Source organism: Tursiops truncatus, chromosome 8 (assembly GCF_011762595.2).
Source record: "Tursiops truncatus isolate mTurTru1 chromosome 8, mTurTru1.mat.Y, whole genome shotgun sequence".
Taxonomy (NCBI): domain Eukaryota; kingdom Metazoa; phylum Chordata; class Mammalia; order Artiodactyla; family Delphinidae; genus Tursiops; species Tursiops truncatus.
In genome coordinates, this window is record NC_047041.1 from 84,867,678 (window position 1) to 84,883,725 (window position 16,048).

The 16,048-nt window shown below is 44.6% G+C and overlaps 2 long non-coding RNA genes across 3 annotated transcripts in view; one reads left to right on the top strand and one right to left on the bottom strand.

The window, feature by feature from the left end:
* LOC117313137 (uncharacterized) overlaps positions 1–11,975 on the top strand; it is a 24,963-nt gene extending 12,988 nt beyond the window's left edge. Inside the window, exons 2-3 of the long non-coding RNA XR_004527598.2 lie at positions 7,106–7,370; positions 11,876–11,975. This is a non-coding gene — a long non-coding RNA (uncharacterized lncRNA). The remainder of the gene's footprint in view (positions 1–7,105; positions 7,371–11,875) is intronic.
* The window catches only part of LOC109552260 (uncharacterized), a 23,289-nt gene continuing 19,197 nt past the window's right edge, over positions 11,957–16,048 (bottom strand). For both annotated transcript variants that reach the window (XR_012333517.1, XR_002179068.3), the window contains exon 3: positions 11,957–12,068. This is a non-coding gene — a long non-coding RNA (uncharacterized lncRNA). The remainder of the gene's footprint in view (positions 12,069–16,048) is intronic.

Below are 16,048 nucleotides of genomic sequence, written 5' to 3' on the forward strand. Positions count from 1 at the left end.
GAAGAAGCTTTGGATTCTTTTTTTTTTTTTTTTTTTGGATTCTTAACCACTATGCCACCAGGGAAGCCCTCCCACCTGTCCCTTTAAGATGTATGCTGTCGTGCTATTTTCTCTCTCTCTGTCCCTCTCTTTCTCTCTTTGCCTTTCTCTGTCTCTCTGTCTATCTCTCAGTATTTCTGGCCATACCTTGTTTTCTGAGGATGTAAACCTCTGCCTTCCTCTCGAAGTCAAATCCCATTGTTAGTCTCAGCGACGCAACTTTCAGGTGGACAGTTACCCTGTTCCTAGTTCCTTGGTTCCTTGAATCCCTCATGACCAATGACCACCCCTCCACCCCACCTCAGCCACTCACCCATCTCTTCGCTGTCATCACCAGAGAGTATACCACCTTTGAAATCTGTCAATGTCACTCTTTCTGACCATCACCTCTTACCTTCCATCTCACCTCCTCTATTTGAGATATCATACTTTATCTCAGAGACAAACCTTTTATTCCCCACCACTCCCTCCCTACTCAGCAGCTCTTTCCTTTATTCCCATCCCATCTTATCCTAGCTTAGATTTCATGGCCCACCATTTTAATCTCTCTTGCAAATACTCTCAAACTTCCTGGTCTCATCCTTTGTCCTATTCACTTGACACAACTCAAACTCCTGAACGAATCCAGCTTTCTATCTTCTGCCTTCTCTATGCTTATATGTGAACAATTGGACATTGCAGGAGAAAAATCAAAGAATGCAGTTCACTGGTTTCACTATAAATTCATGATCACAATTTTAAAAGATATCTAGTAATCCTACCACTTTTTGCATAGAAGTCTGGCCTTTCCAGTTTCCAAGGTGACTATTTAGTATTCAAAACACACTGTCTTCCTTTCCTTATTTCTGGGGTCCCTCCCCCCAAACTTCACTAATAAAAGTGGCCAGACATGCACAACCTTTATTTCCCTAACATAACATAAAAGCTACAATCCTGTCTACTTGCTGTCCCTCTTCTCTAAACTTCCTGTTTCAGAGCACAAAGTGTCTCATCTAACCAAGGGCCACTCTTTCTGTCTTCTCTCATTTTATCAAGGATACTCTACTCATCTCCTTTCTATATTTCTAATGTATCTCTCTTCTACCATGTTATTCCCATCACTATAATGGGATATAATGTAATAGTATTTACCTTAAAAAACAAAGAGAAAAACTCCCATCCTTCATTAACTTAACAGTCCTCCACCAGTTCTGCTCTTCTTAGCCAAAATTCTTGAAAAGCTCCGACATACTCTGTCCTGTATCTTCTATTTCATCTTCAACTCATTCTGGCTTCCACCCCCACTTCTTAAATGAAATTGTTTTATCAAAGTTACTGATGACCTTGAAATTCAAGAGATACTTTTCTAGCCTCTTCTTTATCAACCCAGTTGAGCATCCGCTCCTTGGAATGCTTCCTTTTGCTGACTTTCCTTACCTCATCACCTGACCCTTCTCATTCCCTCAATATCCTAATGATAGGACCAAAGGTTCAGTCCTAGACATTTTCTGTCTACACACTCATGTCAAGACCTTAAGAGTCATCTATGTTGGCATAGCCATCTCTATGATGGTGGTTCCCGAATTCATATGCCCCACTTTGATAGCTCGCATGAGTTCTGGGTTCTAACAATAACAATAATATTAACTACAGTAACAACAACAAAAGTAACTAACACTGGACTGTTGACCACATGCCAGCCCTGTGTGAAGCACTTATATGATTGAATCGTTGATCTTTATCACATAGCTTTGAAGTAGATCCACTGTAATCCTCACCTTATAGTTGGGGAAACTGAGACGCAGGTGCCTGTGTATCTTGCCACTCCCAATTTGTAAAGCGTAGATCTGGAATTTTAAACTAAGCAATTGATTTTATCTACTAGACAGAAATTTTAGTACCTATCCATCCAACGTGTTTTCATGACATGTTACACAAGACAGAAATCTGAAAGCCATCTTTGGATTATTTCTTTCTCTCACTCTCCACATACATTTTCTTTGGAATTCCTGGTAATTTCAGGTTAAACACACATCTTGAATCCAATTACATTTTCCCATTTCTCCTGCCATCACCTGGTCCAGGTTTTGTCTACCTTGGGACAATTTACATTAGGGGTTGGATAAATCCTTGTGGTGGGGACCTCTCATGTGCAATTTGTAAGATGTTTCGCAGAATCCCTGGCCTCTCCCACTAGATGCCAGCAGCACCGGTCCCCACCCCCAGCCCCAGTCATGACCACCAAAAATGTCTCCAGACATTGCCAAGTGTCCCTGGAGGACTGAGGACCACTAACTTAATCTAAGTCCTCACCATTTCTTGACTGAAACTACAATAATAGTCTTCTGCCTGGACTTCTTGCTTCAAGTTTTATTCCTATTTTTATTTTGTCGTCCACAAAAACAAACAGCAAATGAAAATAAGGTTACAGTATCCTTCTGTCTAAAATGCCTTAATGGTTTCCTTAATGGTTTCCTAGTGAACTTGGAAAAAAAAGTTTAAGGAAAACTATCACATTTTTCAAAGGCTTTGTGTGATCTGGCCTCTGCAAATTCACCAGTCTCATTTTATATTACCTTCCCCTTTGCTTCAGCCACGTAAGATTTCTTTCAGCTCCTTGAATCAGTTGACTTTTCTACCAACATGCTCTTCTTCCCTCTGCCAATAAAGCTGCTGCCTCCCTCACAACACACCCACCATAGACACACCATACACACACCACACACACCACACACACGCACACCACACACACCACGCACACCGCACACACCACGCACACCACACCATGCACACCACACACACACCACGCACACCACACACACACCACGCACACCACACACACACCACAGACACCACACAAACCATACACACCACACACACCACACACACCACACACACACCACGCACACCACGCACACCACACACACACCACGCACACCACACACACACCACGCACACCACACACACGCCATACACACACCACGCACACCACACACACACCACGCACACCACGCACACCACACACACACCACGCACACCACACAAACCATACACACCACACACACCGCACACACCACACACACACCGCACACACCACACACACACCATACACACCACACACATCACACACCACACACCACACACATCACACACCACACACATCACACACATCACACACCACATGCACACCACGCACACCACACACACCACATACACCACACGTACCACACACACACCACGCACATGGCACAAACCATACACACCATACACACACCGCACACACCACACACACACCATACACACCACACACATCACACACACCACACACACACTGCACACACCACACACACCACAAACACAGCAAACACACCACACACACCACACACACACCACACACACCAAACACACAGCATACACACCATACACACCACACCCACCACACACCCACCACACACACCACACACACCACACACACACCAAACACACCACACACACACACCACACACACCACACACACACCACACACACCACACACACACCACACACACCACACACACCACACACCCTGCACACCACTCCTACCCTGTCCTGTTTCAGAAAATTGGTCGTTGTCAGGCTTCCCTGGTGGGGCAGTGGTTGGGAGTCCGCCTGCCGATGCAGGGGACACGGGTTCGTGCCCCGGTCCAGGAAGATCCCACATGCCGCAGAGCGGCTAGACCCGTGAGCCATGGCCGCTGAGCCTGCGTGTCTGGAGCCTGTGCTCCGCAACGGGAGGGGCCACAGCAGTGAGAGGCCCGCACACCGCAAAAAAAAAAAAAAAAAAAAAAATTGGTCCTTGTCATTCTTCAGGTCTCTGCTTTAATGTCACCTTCATGGAGAGACCTTCTCTATTTCCTCTATGAAAACATGCTCCTATTGCCCCTCCCGTTATTCCCCGTCCCTGCACTGCACTCCGCTTCCTTCGTTATTTCACTCACTGTAGTTATGTATGCTTTCCGTCTCCCACACCCGTCTGGAAGTCCCATGCAGGCACAGGACCTGCCAGTCCTGTTTACTGTGGTGCTCCTGACACCTGGCACAGGGCCTGCCACATACAGACAGTAGTCACTCAATGGAGAGACTGATAAAGTGCATGGCACTTAGAATGACTGAATAATTTCAAAGACTTCCCCAAAACCCCTGATGATGGAGCGCAGTGCGATTTGGGAATAATGCTACGAGTAAAGGAGGGGAATTTAACCACAACCAGTTTCATCAGAGCCAACATGGTTTGTCTTGGAAAAAAGGAAATCCTAGCTGGGCCACCACTGTGCATTCCCCAGCACTGGTCTGTCGCAGGTCAGGCTTGTTATTTCTGGCCCCAGTTACCCACTGGCTAAGTCCTTGGGTAGCATGGTTTTTTCCCTTTCAGTTTGTGGTTTGTAACTTGGGGAAGTACCCCATTATCAGTTCTGCTGGGCCTCCCATTCAGGATGTTAGGAAACGGGAATCAAGTAAAACTCCCTTGGGACCGTTTTAACAGCTGTGGTTTTTGAGAAAGTTCGCCTCTCCCAGAGCCAGCCTCAGAAGAGAGGAGATGCACAGCAAGGATAATATTCTATGACTTCTTCTGGGACTGTCGCATCGCTCCCGCCATCATCCCTGGTGTGGTGTGTGTGTGTGTGTGTACACATGTGTGCATACGCATGTACTAGAAGTGGCCTCATCATTTCTGAAGCTGGAAGAATCTGCAGGCATATGTAGCGTAACCTTCTCATTTGATGGAAAGAAATTTAGGCCTTGAGAAATTTGACTTGTCTAATGTCCTGCACCTAGTTAATGAAAAAGCTGGAGTCAAACAGAAGTCTGGCCTCCTTCCACCATATCTCACTGTCTGAAAGGCTCATTTCAAAACAGAATATTTGATTATTTTTCCTGATGATAGAGTAACATGTGGAGCAAGATTCCGAGTGCTCTGGGTTCAGTTAACCCTCAGAAGGACCACCTCCAGCTTCCTTCTAAGAGATGGCCCTTGGCAGAGGCATTGTCAACAGGAGCCTGTCTCTAGGTGAAGCCCCAGCCTTGTTCTCTGATCTCAGCCCAGCCCTTGCTCTCCTACCCTGTTGGTTCCTTTGTTTCGGCCATGAGTCATCAACCACCAGCCGGCCTGCTGGGGTTCCTCCTCTGGCCCGTTGTCAGTGGTCCTGCCTTCTCCACCTGGCCAATCCCCGCCACAACTCCAGCCCCCTTATCTGGCCTAGTTCTTGCTTATCCTGAGCACGTATCAGTCACATGCAACACCTTTGGATGTACCCATCAGCCCTTTTCCTAAAAACACCTATCAACCCAGACCCTTGATCACCAAGGGAACACAAGAGCCCAGGCTGACACCCCCTTCCTTGTCAGCCTCCTGCTTCCCTGGAAGTACAGAGAGAGAGGCCACCATACAAAGCACAGGGCATTTTCCATAGGTACAAACTGATTTGTTTCCATTTTTCATTGAACTGTTTTACAGTGTGTGAAATTTTGTGAGCCGCCACAAATCCTCCTCGGAGGTGCCCGAGGGAATAATAGATGTGAGCATAAACAATTATTTATTGTGTCAGAATTTGCTAAAGGACACCAAATAATGTGAGAGATAAGGGCTATACTCTACAGCTCAGAACGGGCCCTTTGATATGCGCAATATCAGATCATAAGAAGATCCAACTGCAGAGACTGTTGTATAAGGAATAAACTATAGCTTTGGCTGTTTTGGAGAAAATTGAAATATGTGGTGGACACTTATCCTTTTGTTTCTTTGGGTTCTCCACCTTTCCACTCCCTCTATTTTGGGACATTATCCCACCCTTATGTGTTTTGTGTTGGTAGAACCCAGTACCCTACCTCTTCCTATAGAAGTTGAAAGAGGGAGCTTCTGAGTTCTGCCTCTGGGGCTTGTAACCTATACTTATCCAATCAGATGCTCCTCTGTAGGAAATGGAGTGTGACACAAGGCTGGGGGTGGGGGGACACGTAGAAAAAGTTTATCACAGCAGGAGACAAGAGCTGCACCACTGGCAGGATACACAGCATGTCTTAGAGGAGTTCTTCCTCACACGTGGTCTTGACAGTGCTTACTGTTCCCTGAATCTCGGGAGCTGCTCTTGTCTTTGCCTTTTTCCAAACCTCACTCTCTCGCCTTCCTTTCTGTTCTGTGAACTTCCCTGAACTCTTCTGCTTCTGTTAATTCAGAGTTGATTTCTGTTGCTTGTGCTTAAGGACCTTGGATCGTACAATGCAAGTGAGGTGAATTCACCCTCCCCAGAACTCTTCTCTATGGAATACTAGAAATTCTCAAAGGCACACTTAAGTCACTGGTTTTAGAAAAGAAAAAGGGGGGCGGTGCTAGAGAGGTGCTTGTATGATCTGTGCTTTCCAAAGAGATAAGAGAATTGTGGGCATCAATAACAGTTTATCCTCAGATCTACGTGACTACAAACATAATATTAATTGAATGAATGAATAAATGAGTGAAATCTGTCTCCAGAGAAAACTTGGCTCATATTTGAGTTTCCTGCCCAGTTGGGAATGACTGTACCTGGCACTCCGTATCTTTATAAGTGCCTCAGAGTCTTACTTTACAGCAAAAATGCTCTTTATCTGATAAATGTCTTGAGATGCAGAAGGCAACTGGATCCTGGAAGTCCTGATTCCTTAAGCTCTGCTTCTTTCATATGTTCTAGAAGTAAGTCATCAGAAGAGGGATTGATTTGCCTGTTTACTTGAATCATTGTCATTATCTAGCACCAGGCTTATGACACATTCATGGATCAACCCTGAAACAGGCTTCTGTACTCCTGGGAAACTCTCCCGAGTTGGAAGCTAATTCCTAAATATGATTGAACATGTTTCCAAAAGGACATTAGATGACCTGCAGTGTACCATCTGGAAGCCACATGGAATACAAATTCTTCTTTGAGACCTGGTGACTAGGCAAGCAGGCTACCTCCAGGGGCTGTACCCCAGCAATAACCCCACCAGCATCATTTCTGGTGAAACATCTCATTTCGTTCATAGGGGACTGTTTCACACACCCTCCCTTTCTGTTTGTTTTGTTTTATTTCAGTGGTCTTGTAATGGGCCCTTGTGTGGGAATCCCTTACTAAAGGCGAAAGATGGCATCTTCTCTAAAATCTAAGCCAAGACATGAAGAAGTTCCAGAATATAAGAAGGCACTTCCGTTTCTGGAAAATGAAGGTGTGATGGGCTAAAGAATTCCTCAATTCATTCCTCCACAAAGGCTGGCGCACAACTACTCATCAGCTCTGAGGAGTTCTAAAGGCACAGGCTGCTACACATGCTTCCCTCCACTTCCCAAATCAAAGAGCCAGGTACAACCTGGGAGAGGTGAAACCTGAGGGCATGCTGGGGTCACTGCTGGAATCACTAGGGAACAGGCTTGGTCTTGATCAGAGAGGCAGGGGTATGAGGGAGTATGCTGAACTAATTCTGAGTCATCAGGAGGTTGACTTCTCAGCTGGGGAGGGATCTAAAGAATCAACCCAGAGAAAAGGGAGTGTCAGAAGGTAGGAGCACTCAGTTCAAGCTGCTTCGGTAGGAACCTGGGAATAGTGAGGAGGACAGTCTGACTGATTTTGCTGGATAGCATCTTTCTCATCTACCAACATGCTACTCTTGAATCCATGTCTTAGAGGGGCTGCCTTGTGTGGATCTGATAAAAGAGCATGTCCACTTATTTAACATAAAAATTTGAGAACTTTCATCTTCAGGTATCCACATTTTGGTCTCTTGCTGCTTCTCCCTGGGGCTGGGAGAATAGAGTCAAACTCACTTAGCTACCCAGTTCACGGGAAGCCTTGGTTTGTCTTTAGCTTATATTATTTAGCTTATAAGATGGACTTGACCGTGGTCTCTCTATTTTTACTGTGCCATTTCTCTAAGGATCTCTGAGTCTTATTTTAACAGCAGAAGTGTGTTTTCCTTTGCTGATCAAAAAAAAGTCTGAGATACAAGAAACAATGGATCCTGAAGAGTCCTAGTTCCTTAAGCTCTGCTTCCTTCAGACATTTTGGAGGGTAGGCATCAGAAGAGGGATAGAGGGTGAGAGGGTTTTGGGAAGGTGAGGAGGGAATCCCCCATTAAGAGTCTGTTTACGCACATGGTGGCCCAGACCTACAGAGATCTGGGTAGAGACAAGGGTGAAGTAAGACTGTGTTTTGGAAACTGTGGTAATAAAGAATCGATGAGTCAGGGCTTACTATCCCCAGAAAAAGGTACTGCTCACTGGGGAGGCTTTGGGGCAAAGCCTGTACATTTATCTGGGGGTGGGGTTGGAAAGGCAGATTGGCAGGTGGGAATTTGGAGGGAAAGGAGTGGGGGCAGAGAGAGTGTGAATGAACAAAAAGGTGGAAAAACACATTGGGGAAATAGTACTGAAAGTGGAACTCCAAGCGGAAAGAGTTGTCAAAACAGAAACAGAACTCCTGTGTTGTGCTGGTTTGTAGGTTGTATGGGAAACCCACAGACTTAATTTCATTTTTTCTTCATGCTTCTAATTTTAATTTCTTTTCAATCCAGCATGTGTGAAATTATTGTTGTTTAGAGCAATGTTGTCTTGGTCACCTTGGGGCTATACTTAATGTCCAAGTTTAGGGGTTAACCAAATATAGCATACCTGGAAACAGTCCTTTATTTATCGGTAGCTGAAATAGAAGCTGAGTCACAGAAGTGACACAAACACATCTGGTGCCTGTCTCAGACCTCCCAATTCCCCGGGGTGCTGATGAGTTTGCTCTTCACTTGCTTGGGTTTTCAATTCTCCTCTCTGTTGGTATCCGCACACTTGGCTCAGGGATGATCCCCATTACATTGGTCTTTCTCTAGTTATTCTCCCAGACGTCAGTGACTAGATATTTATGGGTGACTTTCAGAGTTGAGCTATAGGGCCTCTGATAGACTAATGTGTCAGCAATTCCACTCACTGGTCTAAACATGGGTGATGGAATAGAGCTCAGCTTTGAAATTTCAACTTTGCTTAAACTGGATTTCATCTGTGCTTGAAGGGAAGGAGGAAGCAGAATCCATCTGGCTTGGAAAAAAATGTGTACCCTTTTCCCACCTGGTAGTAATCAGCTACAATCACTGTAGTTGATTATCCCTCCAGGCCCTAGCACTGGTACAGAGAAAGGAACAGGCTGGGATGGAGAGCACCACTATCTCAGTGGCTCAGAGTCCATTAAAAAAAAGTGGGACGGATTTACATCTGTAAGTCATGGTAGGTCATCTCCTTATTTCCCACACAGTCTTTCTATCACAGATAAGACTGTGAGAATGCTCCAGTGTAAGATTTGCCTACATCGGGGGAAATCAAGATGATCCCCTGGGTGCAAGAAAATACTAGAGCCTCTATTCTATTCATTTTTATCTTATCCTTTAAAATGTTTTCTTTTTGTGTATATGTTATAATATGCATTGCATGTTACTATATTGGTAGATGTATGTTATCTATCATCTAATATCTTTCTATCTCATTTGTCATCTATCTATCCATTCTTCTATCACAAGGTTCGTTGAGCAGCATTTTTGGAAGGTCAAACTCATGTGAGATTTTATTTTAGTAGGCTTCAGGTAAGACCTAGGAAACTGTAGTTATCTGATTCATTTATTTTCATTAAGGAACCTTTCCTTAAAGGTAACCTTACATAAAATCCTACCATGTAGAGGATAAAGCTGGGACCACTCTTTTGAAGGGGGGCTGAAGGCAAGGGTAGGGGATGGTCCCACCCTCCAAAGTTTCCCTTCCATTTGTTCTCCCCTCTGCTCTCCTTGGTCTGTGTAAACTCCCACTTGGAAACCACCTTGGTAGCTCCTGAAAGATGCATCTTTGGAGATTAACTGGTTCAGTGTTTCAAACTGGACTAACAGGACATGGTTCCATTCTCAGGTTTGATCTTGTAAATATTTCTCACTAGCCGGGTCCATCCCAGTCTGTCTTTCATGCCATGTGCCAAACACCCCCTCACAGCCCAGGCTAAGCAAAGGGACTGACATCGTAAATAGACTCCTTCTTCCTCCTAAGAGGAGGCCCCTCCCCAGGTAATTTCCTGCCTTGCAATTACTACTTCATTTTTCCTAACATAGTGACTTCCCCACAGTAAACAGCCAATGTATTCATGAAGGGTCATGTTCAGTGCAGAGTATGATCAGACTTCTGCAGCAAACATTTCTCTGATCTTATTTCAGACTTGCAATTAGCTCCCTCTGCAGAAGGAGATTCTGCTTAAACTAAATGCAACCCCCTATCCGAGGAGTACCTCATCCTGTAGCTAATGCAATTATGCTTATGCATGGTTATAATTTTCTTTCTGATTTTATTTAGAGATTGCCTATTTCCCAAGGGCAATTCACACTGTCATTTATAAAGTTATGTTGTCTTCATGTTTAACCTTGAGGGAGAAAATTGCCTATAGAAATAGGGGAAAACATACGGTGTAGCAGATGCAGATAAAATACTCAGATCCCCTTTCCAGAAAGGACTCACTGCCCAGCTACCAGGAGGATAACTAGGTGACAGCCTCTCCTGTTAGCAACTTTTGAGCTAAATTCACACTCTGCTCAGAGTGGCCCTAGCCCATAACTGAGCAGGGCCATGGGATAAAGTCATGGCCATTTCCACCTGATGGGGATGCGCTCCAACAGGTAATCTTGCTCTGGAGCAACCTTTGGGGCTAACAGAGCCTGTACCACAATCAGGTGGCTTCCTCGTGGCCATTCCTGCTACCTCATATTTCCTTTCACAGGTGTTACTCCCCACAAGACCTCATGCTTCCTAATTCTGTGTTAGAGTCTGCTTCCCGGAGAATTAGAGGTTGAGGGGGAGGGGAAGGAAGCAAGAACCAAATACAGGTTGCAATATTCTCCCAGATTCCTTGAGTTTACTGTTCCCAGCCTGTGGATATGAATAGCTCCTGGGGAACCTCAGAGTTATTGCAAGGGGTCTGCAAATATACCCACGTGCCCAACATTGCCTATAGCCCGAATACATAATATGTCCAGGTATTTTGAATAATATATGTGCTATTTTTCAAATAACAATTCACTAAAGTAGCTTTTTAAAATAGTGCATTTTTAGATCAGTGGACTCTAATAGTTATACACACATGCACATATGCACATCAGGGGAATTTTTTGCATTGAAGAGGTGTCTTCATGTTAAAAGGGCTGAGAACCACTGTGTTAGTTGATGCGGCCCTCTGGTCTTCAGACATGAACTGGGAATTTCCAACGTAATTTCCAGATAAACTTTGGGAAAGGCTGCGTAATTCTCAGATGGAATAGCTCTAATTTGACAAATGTTGATGGCTCAGGGGTGTTAGAATGGTCAACTTTAAAGGGTAATGAGATATCGTGCGGCCTCTTGGTACGATATCAAATCTCCTAAAATGTGCTTATGTTCTGACCTTCCTGTTCAGAGACATGACTAGGTAAAAAGTGTTTGACTTGGGTTCAACATCTCTATTCGTTTTGGGATAAATTGCCTTGTCTTAGCATACGATAGTTATCTTTAGGGAGCAGGTACCATGTAATTTGGGATTACTATTTGGGTAGAATCTTATAACTGAAAGAGACCAGCCTTCCTGTCCTACGGAGGAGAACACTGAGACTTATTCTGGGGAAATATAATAACTTGTCCAAAGCCACAGCTAATAAGTGGCATATGTCTCTCTTAACAGTAGATAGGAACCAAACTATGGCTTATGGTTTGAGGTGTAAAATTTATTAGCTCTAACAGTCAGGATGTGCTGAACTATGCTGCTATAACAAATAATGCCAAATGTTAGTGGATTAACATGAAGGAAGTTTATTACTGTTTCAGCTGAAGTCCATTGTAGGTCTGAATGGTTCTCTAGGACACCTGTGCCCCAGGGCTCCAGGCTGCTTTGATCTTATGACACTTCCATCTCAACAAATGGCTCCACAGTTGCCACAACAGAGGAAGAGCATGCTGCAAGATGTCTCACTGGCAGTTAAACACCTTCGTCCCTCATGACACAGGTGGTAGACCGTATCTGTAATAAAAGGTGAGGAGAGCTGCATAAAAATAAGCACTCGACTTCCCTCGTGGCACAGTGGTTGAGAATCCACGTGCCAGTGCAGGGGACATGGGTTCGAGCCCTGCTCCGGGAAGGTCTCACATGCCACAGAGCAACTAAGCCCATGCGCCACAACTACTGAGCCTGCGCTCTAGAGCCCACGAACCACAACTACTGAGCCTGCATGCCTAGAGCCTGTGCTCTGCAACAAGAGAAGCCACCACGATGAGAAGCCCATGCACCACAATGAAGAGTATCTCCTGCTCGCCACAACTAGAGAAAGCCTGTGGGCAGCAATGAAGACCCAACGCAGCCAAAGATAAATAAATTTTAAAAAAAATCACCACCTTGAGCATTCTCAGAGAAGAAAATGGCTAAGTTGTTTAAAAAAAAAAAAAAAAAAAAAAAAAAGCACTCAACATCCCTACCATACCAGCCTCTCAGAGTGCCAGAAAAATTTCATTAGTTATTTTTAGGGTAAATTTCACAAGTTCTCTGAGAATAATAATTTATTAAGTCATTATCACTCCATAGCATACATCATGAATTAGTTCATCAGTTTAGGTTTAGTCACTAATACTTTGAAAAACTGGACAGCTGTGGTGGAAATACACTTTAAGAGCTTCTCTTAATAAAAGACAGCTGAGGGGTTTGGGCTGGCCAGACAGAGTTGTGTGGAAGACACTTGGGAGGCCCCCGCTCTGGTGATGGATGGTAGTTGAGGGCAATGAGTGTCTGAAGGAGAAGACTTTCTAAGGGCAGACGGGGCACTGAAAGGTGGTAGAAGCTGCCTGTGACCAGCTTCCTTGAGTTCAACACTTTGCCCCAGGCTGCTCAGGTGAGCAAAGCAACTTGCAAATGTCCGTGGATGTATTTGAATGATACCAAGTCTTATCAAACTCTTGATATTATGTTTGTCTCCAGTCTGCCTTCCCTTCCTGGCCGCCAAACAGTGCTTTGAAAATAATACGTTGCTAACCTAGACTATTGGGTTTCCTGCCACATTTTGGTGTCTGCAGTGCTAGGGAGACCAAAGTGGCAGAGAGACACTGCAGAAGGAAGCCAAGCTTGGTTTGAGCGTGAATTACTCCTTGCCATCTTCCAGGCTACTACTTCCATAGGCCTGGCTCACCGGGCTGAGGTCACTGGTCTCCACTAGGAGCTTTGAAGTATTCGAGCTGAGTGTTTACCTAAGTTCTTTAAGCCATCTGGGCCTATGAAATGGACTTGGACACCATCTTTTATGAGATCTTCCGCATTTTCACTCCGAGCTGAAAATATTAAAAAGTGAAGAGCCACTTCTGTCCCTAGTGGATATGGGATGTTTACTCTCAGACTAAGACGTGTTACAAATGAGGGTCAGATTAGAATAGAACAGAGTCTAAGGGTCTGGCCAATTTACTCAAATGGAATTTTTCTTCAAACATGGGCTAATAGACATGTGACTTTCTAGTCCAGTTCATGACTTTGGAGGCAGTCTGCTTGGGCTCATACGCTGACTCAACCATTTACTAATTATGTGTTTGTAGACAGATTACTTAATCTTTATGCACCCCAGCTTTTCTTAAACTTTAAAATAAGAACAACTGCATCTACTTCAATAAATTTGAAGGCCATGGGACACTCAATAAATATGAACTATTATTGTTTTTGTAGTGCTTTAGAGAGATTTGGGGGGAGAAGTGTGATAATTTGATGTCTAAGACCACCATTGTTATTGTCAGTAATAATACTACAAGGTCTAATGTGATATACTGGCAGGTACTTCAGTTTCCTCATCCATAAAGTGGGACTGACGTTGGTGGCCCTTCCTACCTTAGTGGATTATGTGGTGCATCAAATGAAGTGAGAGATACCTTGAAAAATATATGGAGATAGGAGATCTTGTCCATGCTGTGCAAGTAACAGCAGCGATAGCAGTGGTAGCTGTCGAGTGTCTTTGTCCATCCTGTTGCCACTTAGGTTGATGCAATCTCTGCATGTGACTGTGATTGAAGAGTTGGATTTTGCTGGGGTAGGTGGGACTAGTTCTTACTGCACTGCTTTGACAGAACCTCGTGCTGATGAGGGCATTGCCTTCTTTTTCTTTCTTTCATTTTTGAGTAGTATTTATGGATTTTTTCCAATTTGAAAGTAACACATAATCATTATTGAAAATTTTAAAAATATGGAGAAGCTTAAAGAAGGCAATTAAAATCACCCATAATCCCATTACTAAGAGACCCGATGACTTGTGTGCTCTCCCACTCTGCCCTCCCCTTCTGTTTCTGGTTCTGGTTCTCCGTGCATGCACACACATGTGTATGCACATGCACACACACACACACACACACACACAGACACACACACAGAGGCATCGTACTGATGGTGCGCTTTTACAGGCTCTTGTCAATTAACGGCATCTCAGGGGCATTTCTTACCTTGCTTAATATTTTTCACAGCATTCCTTCTCCTCACCCACTCTGAGTATACAGAGCCCTACCTCCTAAGGAAGGTCCTCCCACCACCACCCCATACCTCCGTCCCACCCCTCTGGACTTGCACGCATATGAGGGCATTGTTTTCTGACACCCAACACTTCTATCCATGCAGTCAGAGGTGCTTTTGCTAGGAGTTGTCTGTCTCTGAGAGGTCAATGCCAGAGCCTGGTTTCCAGTTCAGAAAACCACAGGATGAGCAAAACCAAGGCCTGCAGCAGCAATATACCAGGCTCTGGCGGTGGGCTGGCCCTCGCTCTCTCTCATCTAAAGAGTCTTTTTGAGGCTGGATTTGCTTGGCTGCCCCTGGTTGGGAAATAGTAAGAAGCTTGCATTCGTGGAAAAAGGAAGGAAAAAACAATCACCAATGCTTTCATAAAACCCAGCCTGTCACAGTTCCTGTTTAAGGAGGAGGACTCATTTTTCCCTAAGTTGAAAATATTTGAGCCAGGATGGGAGGTGGGGGGATGGGGGGAGAAATTGCCCTCTGTCCAGAGCCAGGCAGAGATTTGCATATACAGTGAAATATACTGGGGCTCTCATTTTAGGGGGAGTTCTTTGCTTCCAAGCAAAAGAAACCAACTTTAGCTAATTTAAGGAAAAAAACTAAAAATACACACATGTATACATCATGGCACGCACACATACATGTTAGAAGGCCACAGAGCAGCTCACAGAATCAAATAAAAAGCTAAAAATTCTGGCTTTGTATGGGACAGGAAACTAGGTGATCTAGGTGTGAGAGACTAACGGACTCTCCATTAGTTAGGGATCCCTGTGTCCCTTCACCCAGGATTTCTGTTCCCTGGAGAGAGTAAACTGGCCTTGCTTGGTGACATGCCAACTACTTGACCCGCAGAAGGTGAGACACCTTGCTTCAGGCTCTGTTAGAAGGGAGGATGGGCTGCTGAGCAGGCCGTAGAGCAGATTTCTACCAGTCTGCTTTTTATCATCAGCCTCTTTGCTATAATTAGTTCCCCAAGGCTGCCTGAATTTACATTCATGTAAATGCAATTAATGTGTTTCTGTTTTATAGCATCCTTGATAAAAATTAAACCATGTTAAAAGTGGACTACAGTCTTCTCACTCAATACAAGATCTCTGCCTTGTCTTTGTGGTCCACCTGGAGAAAAGGCGCTTAGGGCTTCCTGAAGCGGTCTCTTGCTTCACCTGGCTTCCCTTTGATAGCTCCATGCTCTGGATTCTGGAAGTTTGTGCCCCAAGAGCCCTGGTTACCCAGCCTGGTTCTTGCTTTAGGCAGCAAACTAAAAATAAGTGTCCACAGGACCATTCTTGTTGGCAATGACAGTTGGGCTGCCACCTCACCACAGAGACACTTGTCATTTGGGGGTTTGGAAAAGGGAAACACTTAAGTGCTAGTTTATCAGCCAAAAGAAGCTACGACCAAAAAAACACAGCACCCATCCCACCCACAGACTTCTGGTCAGAGTATCAACTCACAGGGGAAAGTTGAGCCTG